Raw genomic sequence first — 7,794 nt, 5'->3', positions numbered from 1 at the left:
AGCATATACCTTCCTTGCAAGGCTTCTTTTAGCTTAACCCAAGTTATCGTGCTTTCCGTGACTACTTGATCTTTACACCACTGCTTCCACCAGACCCTAGCTTCGCCTGTAAGTTTAAGCTTGGCAATCATAGCCTGGTTTGTAGGTGTTGTTCCTGCTGCATTGAAGTAATCTTCCATGGATTCAATCCATACTTCGGCATAAGCTTCAACAATCTTCCCTTTCCCATCAAATTCCGGTGATTTGATATGTTTGAGAAGAAAATTCTTCTCTTGTGCCTCTACCGAGCTTAGTGTGGGAAAATAAGATTCTGATTCTACGTTTGGGGTTGTATCTAGTTTCAATTTAAACTTTTGAGTTAAGATTGCATTCACACGTCTCTTCACAACTTATCTCAATGTGCAAATTATTTTTCATCAATACTGTGCAATAAGTTAGATAATCATAAAATTCTTATTTATCCATAAAGAGGCATAAGCCTCAAGTACAATTATTCGGGGATAGATAGGGATTGGTTGGGATGATTTTTCTCTCAAGAGATACTTCAGTGCTAGGTTAATAATTCCTTATTGGATTCAGCTATAGGGACACAATAGTAATATGGGTTTGGGGAATGGATTCTCAGGAAGCAATAAGTCATGGGAAGTTTAGAAAATCCCATTTTTGATAGCCATGATGTTCATTTCACCCCATTACTTTAATTCTATCTTGTGGCAAGACATTGACCACCTCCTCATAGATATAGTGAGTCTATTCTACCTGCCGGCATATGATGTGTAGGATTGAGTTCACATGTGCCTCATGGAAGATGAATAACTTGATAATCTTCAAGTCCTCCAACCATTTTAGCCTCTTCACATTGTTTTGAAAATAGGCAAGCTGGTTGGCATCTATGCAGTAATAACGTGCACTCCAAGTCCAACACCTTTCCCCATACAATGGTGAAGGGTTGTAGAGGTGATCTAGGATTCCCATCATGTCGGTTCTTCTGCGATAACTTGAAGAATTCATAGTAGTCCTGAACATGATATGAAATATGAGGAACCTGCTCCATGCCTCATAGGTCTAGAAGTAGCAACAATCCAAAAGTGAGTAAAAGGAAAATGTTTTTTAGTGAACAGATCACTTCACTCCTCCTGATTTATTCTTATCTTGATTGCTTTATTCGTTGGTTCACTCTAATACCAATTGTAATGTGTCCAGTCCCTCCTTGACATGTTTTAGTAGTCCATCAGGAGTCTGATCTAAAAGACGCTTCCTGGCACTCCCACGGAATGTCACAAGATTTATCAGTTAGCAACTTTCAAGTCTACTCCGCAACGAAACATATCGGCCAACACTGTTAAGATTAACCTCAATCTTATTGGGTTTCTAATAAGTCATTTTAGAGCCTTCTAGCGTCGATCTCCTTTGTGCAGAGCATCTGAACCAAAGTGGACTCATATCGCACTTGGTTCAAAGAGAATGGAAAACAAGAGGGATGCATCGCTCGACCTCTCTACCTGTAGGGTAAAATCCCATTCCGGTCCCCTAAAGCGATATGAGCCAGTGTTCTACCCTACATTAACTAAGGTCAATATGCCATTGTGGTTTGGATGTTGAGAAGCCTCCTAGTTCTCTAGGACCGCCTTGCCATAGGACAAACCTGTCGGGGTTCCGCCCACCCACTTCCCTTGATAGCTTTAGTTTTCTACTTACCTAAGCGCACATTAGTGGTAACACATACAAGCGGCTTCCTTAATTAATCCTGTTAGTCACATGCTTCTTTACGTAATTTTATGCATTGACACGAAAATAGTTCATACAAATTTCTTGAAAAGTGAACTTTATATTACAATTTTGACTAAGATACAAATCCCATCCATAGGACGATTCCCGTAATCCATAAAGATGTGTCTTATTATCCTCCAAGTTTCTGCCCTTGTACTAGTAATAGGTGTTGGGAAATAACAAATGATGTATACTCCATGAAGAGATGCCCTGAATCCCATATGCCCAATGAGGATAGTGGAGAAGTTGGAATGCTATAAATACATGTACTTGATTCACTTTTCAATGCAATGCTATCATACTTTGTACTACACTCTGTGTCATTGTCACATCCTACTTGAGATTGTCTTTATGAGTCCAAGCATTCAATCTTGGAACCTAAATCACTCAAGTAACAATTAGTGTCATTTGTCCATGTTGCAATGATTCTAGTCACCACTTTTCAACCTCCATGGCTGTAGCCATGTCCAAGATCCATGTTTGTTCACATGGTATCAGAGCCATGGTGGGCATGGTCTAGCTTTCCTCACTGCTCTCTCAATCCATCACAATCTTTGGTAAACTCAGTTCAAGCATTTGAGTCATCTCCTACTTCATCTTCACACTCTCTACTTCTATTTGTCATAGCCAACCAGATCTTGTCATCTTTGAGCTCTTGGATCTCACACTACATGCCATATCTTCAAAACTTTCTTATGTGGCTAGCTTCTCTAACTCTAGGCACTTCTCCTTGGCATGTTGAACCTTGACATTGGTCTTCCTAGAAGGTGGCATTGCATGATTTCTAGAAATAGCGTTGTGTAGTTTGCAACTACATGACAGTTCGTACAACTGTGCTTGTGGTACATAGCACAATCGTGGTAGCCACCATAGGGCTTTCAAAGGTCACTAACCAAGCTACCTTCCACTGAAGTTTCATGCCAAATGATCCCTTCCTCCATCTGGTGTAAGCAAAAACTAGGCTGTTGTAGAAACCCTAGAACTAGAAGCCATAACTTTCAACATCAAGCTCCTTTTCCAATTCATTTTCTCACTCCCCTCAGTACAATGAACTCACTGCCACTCTAACTTGAGTCTCCCAGCAAGATCATCACATCAAATCAACAAGCAAGAGGCAGATAAAGCACTCCCCTCAGTACAATGAACTCACTGCCACTCTAACCTTAGTCTGAATCCAATTCCCAGCAAGATCATCACATCAAATCAACAAGCAAGAGGCAGATCAAGCATTGACATCCATCACTAAGTTCAAGAATAGTATCCGTTGATACTCAACTAGTGCCATTTGACACTGATCTTCTTGTGTCTCTTGGCACATTGACCTACAAGTTTTTGCTATTTGTTTGAAGATGATGAGCATGATGGAGCTTGAGCAAATAGCAAAGTTCAACGGTGAGGGCTTTCATGCATGGAAGGAGAAAACCATGTACCATCTCATGAGGAAAGACCTTTGGGATCTTTTTGAGGAAGATGATGCCGATGACAATGTGAAAGAGGAAGATGCTGCAGAAGACCAGCCTAAAACAAAGGCATGGAAGAAGATGAACAACAAAGCTCTAGATATTATTGCCTAGGGTCTATCAGATGATGTATTTCACCACATCTCTACCATCAGGGATGCAAAGAAGGCATGGGAAGAACTTGACAAGATCTTTAGTACACAAGCAAAGAACTCGAAGGTAAAATTACTTATGTAGTTTTATAAATTGGATGTAAAGACAATTCATCTATGAGTGTACACATCAATAAGTTCAAGAGCCTTAAAACTCAGCTAGCAACTCTTAAAAAGAACATTGATGAAGATGAGGCAATCACAGTGCTACTTTGCCAGTGTTAATCATGATCCATACGAGAACCTTGTTTCGACACTAAGTAATGTTCCCAGTCTCTCACTCAAAGACATTGAGCACTCACTGCTTGATGGAGAAAGAAAATTTAAAAGCAAAGATTTAAAAAGAGACTAGCTCAAGGAAAATCTTCTATACACCAAGGGAGCTACTGGACCCAAAGGAAGAGGTTGAGGATTCAACACCAACAACAAAAGTAAGATGACATGCCATTACTATGGTAAGATTGGTCATGTTGCCAATGAATGCTTTCATAAGAAAAGAGCACATCAGATGTAGAATGACCACCACCAAAGTCAATTCATGAATGAAGAAGAAGAAGAAGATGCTTCCGTTACGATCAACAACTCTGACATATTGTTCTAAGGAATTTTGTTCCCATAGTGGATCTCTATGTTTCCCTTAGTGGATTTGCTTTGTAAAAACCCTTGCCCCCTCTAGGAATTTAACTTGATTCTTCATACAAGATTCTTATGAGAGTTTAGATCAAACAGTCCTTTCACAAGAAGTGCTCCTAAATGTACAAGCACAACAATAATGTGGGAAAGTGCTTTAAACACCTCCCCTCATTCTTATGCAATAAGAACGAGAATTTACACAATTGCTCTTACATCCAATTAGCAACACCCATTAGTTTCTAGATGGTTAGTTTTTCCTAGGTATTATAGCTCATGGCAAGATCTTAGATAATCCAATCTAAGATCATCAAGGACTATTTGAGGGTGGCTCCACCCTCTTGAGAATCTATTATGAATTTCAACTTTGCATCCAGCTTTTGTTAAGAGTTTCTCCCCTCTAGGGTTCCATAATGGAAATCTTTCGGACAATCCTCTAATTACTTGCCTTGATATCATTTGGAAGACCCATGCTTTGGGGTAGAAAATACTCTCGATATATCCCTTTTCTCTAGAATGAGAATCCTCACTGTTGAATTTTTATTCAATTGGTACATCCAATAATTCTTGGATGGTAATTGCCCTAATTTTCAACCTTTAGATTAGGGTTTCTTGTTTTGAGATCACAAGATCTAGATGATTCAATCTAAGATCAAAATTGATCATTTGGTAACCATTTACCTTCCTAGAACTCTATGAGGGTTTTTGAGTTTTCCCTAGGGTTTCATTCCCTCAAGATTTCATGACAGAAATATTTCATTCATCTCTTCTGCAAGCCAAAAATATCATAAATCCTTCGCAATCTTTGAGTAATTGCGAGCATCAAATGACACATTGAGAATTGTCTTTCTTTCATGTGGGTACGACATTTGAATTTTTTGCATCAACATTGAGTTATATCATGGTCTAAAATGATACCTCTAAAAGTGTTATTGGACTTATCATGAGCTAATTGATAGGGTAGAGATCTATGACCGTATTGATTTGATTCTATGTCAATTTACAATCGTAGCATTAATTGATTCATTTACAATTAAACCCTAACTTTAATACCATCTAGGGATTCACTTAACAAATTCCTTCTTATGATTGAATTTAACAATTTGTATGCACATCTCGAATCTATCTTTTAAGATGAATTTCTATCGTGTAGTGCAACCAAATCTACCTACGATGCCTTGCAAATCAAGATGCAAGTTTTTCTTGATTTCATGATACAATGCAAGACTTCCATTCCTTGAAACCTCATTTCAATGAATTTATCCGTCATAAATTGGGACTTACATTTTTAAGTGCGAAGTACATGAATCCATCATGCATAGTGTAAATGCAAGCTAACTTTCTTTAATGGTTTATAAGATGCAATCCTTTGCAAGAGCTTGTATATTTACATATCAGTAATCTAAGAAGCATTCGCAAAGTTTGTGCTTACTAATCAGCTTAGTATTGTAGTCAACTCATAAATGTTAATCAACCCATTATTAACATGACCATCATGAATTAGATTCAAACCTATGCATCTACCTTTCGATTTATACAATGCAAAAGTATGATTATTTTCCATGATACTTATGATCTACCATTCCATCATAGGACAAGACACCGTAGTGGTACCTGGGTTTGGAGTGACAAGTTGGGATTTATACCCCGGATAGCCCATTCACATTTGTGGTGGCATCTTTGCCCGAACCCCGTTCCGTGGTTGTGGCCTTCCCGACCATTTGGGAGAATCTGCACTTCGGGGCCATTCTTGAGCTTGGAATGCGGGGTTGGAGGAAGGAATATATTCGAAAAGATCACAATCCGAAAGAAGATAGTGATATCGGTGATTACAAAAGAACCGACGGAACGATATCCCATCTTCTCTTTTCTTGGTGCACTCCTTTTTGCAGGAATTTCCTACAACTGCTTTGAATCCAGCAACCTCTTGCCCAATTAGAAGGGTAGATGATAGTAAATTTGTGGGAATCGCAAGGGAGGGAGGGTATTTGTGACCTCTCCTAAGAGGCAGAGGGGAGGAAACTTCTAGAATCTTGTTCTTGGTCTTCTTCTTATTTCTCTGTCTTTGTCTCTGTCTCTCTCTCTTTCTCTTTCTCTCTCTCTCTCTCTCTCTCTCTCTCTCTCTCTCTCTCTCTCTCTCTCTCTCTCTCTCTCTCTCTCTCTCTCTCTCTCTCTCTCTCTCTCTCTCTCTCTCTCTCTCTCTGTGAGTGCTCCACCTTGGGGGGGTCTAGAATGGCATACCACCATGCAGGCTACCATTTTGATTTGTGGGGGAGAGATAGTGGGGGGGGAGGGAGGTGGCACATGTGTGCCCCTCCTCCTCATTGTTATCATAGTCTCCCTCGTCATCATCGTCGTCTTCTACTACTTCCCCTCCCTCCCTCCAGTCATCGACAGGGGGAAGTAAAAAAAATTGAGATAATTTTATTGAAAAATTATAATAGGGGGGTTCCTATGGAACACACATAAAAAGGGGGTAAGAATATTAATTAAGAGTAGTGGTCATGAACCATAAGAGTGAATAAGGCATCTAAGATGGGTGGAAACCCTAACCCAAACCCTAATGTATACAAGGTAAAAAGAGAATGGAGAAACTTATTCATGTGTGTGCAAACTTTAAGCAACCACTCTTCTTGATTTTTGCCGTCAAACTTGTGCAAATGTTATTTATAGCCAATGAGGGAGAGAATAGAAATGTATAGATGAGTGCGACACTTAGGATAGTGAGTCTCCTATCCGTTTCTTGCTTTTCTCTTCTAATATGCGTATGATCTCATTAATGCCAATTGTTTTATTTTTTACCCTAAACTAGAGCTCATAATGCCCAGGCCTTATAAACTTAGCTAATACTTAAATAGAGTAGAAAGAAGAATAACCAAGAAATGAATGGATTAAGTAAATATCAAAAGGTTAAGTAAATAATGTCTCAAAATTACTTAATAGTCAAAGCGTTACATGCAACCTAGATTAATATAGCTTAGAAAATCGAAGTGGACCTTAAGACCCTAGGCATATTCTTATTGCTCATATGCATCTCTCTAGGTTTGGAATCAACAATAATTTTTTCTATCATGTGCTCGATAGTGTCAGAGTCGATCGTCTTAATTCTACAATTGAGGCTTCTTCCTTGGATTCACGCAATCAATGTAAGTGATTTTCATGCAATTAGCCAGTATTTATTACTTTGAAAGGCATGATTGTCATGCCAATGGGCAATGCAATATAATTTCTACTAATGGATAGATGATTAGGATATGATAATGATCACTAATTCTATTGATATTCTATATTAGACTATTCATTAACATCTATATACTGTCTACACTTTATTGTGACTAAATCATACACTTTATTGTGATAGTATAGACTATTGATTAACATCTATATACCCTCTACATCATTTGTATTCAAGGCTTATTTGTAACTATTACAGCCATGCATCTTGTCCAACACCAACATTTTTATCATGTTGTCCATCATGTGTGTCAGAGGACATTGCATTTCCCTATTCCCCATGTGTGTCCATACTGAGAGGCATCATCATTGCTTGATTTCATCTCACTATATGAAGACATCTTGCTATAAACACTCAACTAAGTACAAAGCAACACTAGCACAAAGCTTTTGGCTTACAATTAGGTGTCTTGAGCAAACCAAATCAAAGGATTAAGTGATATCCTGGCAATGAAACCATGAAACTAGCCTTCGTTCTTGGATAGGGTGGTGAAACTTGATCAAGCACTTAATTATGGAAAATAACAAATGAACACAAATTGAAATAC

This window comes from Lygodium microphyllum, chromosome 6, assembly GCF_053477565.2.
Source record: "Lygodium microphyllum isolate KBCC chromosome 6, Lygodium_microphyllum_v1.1.10, whole genome shotgun sequence".
Taxonomy (NCBI): domain Eukaryota; kingdom Viridiplantae; phylum Streptophyta; class Polypodiopsida; order Schizaeales; family Lygodiaceae; genus Lygodium; species Lygodium microphyllum.
This window is presented reverse-complemented; position numbering follows the sequence as displayed.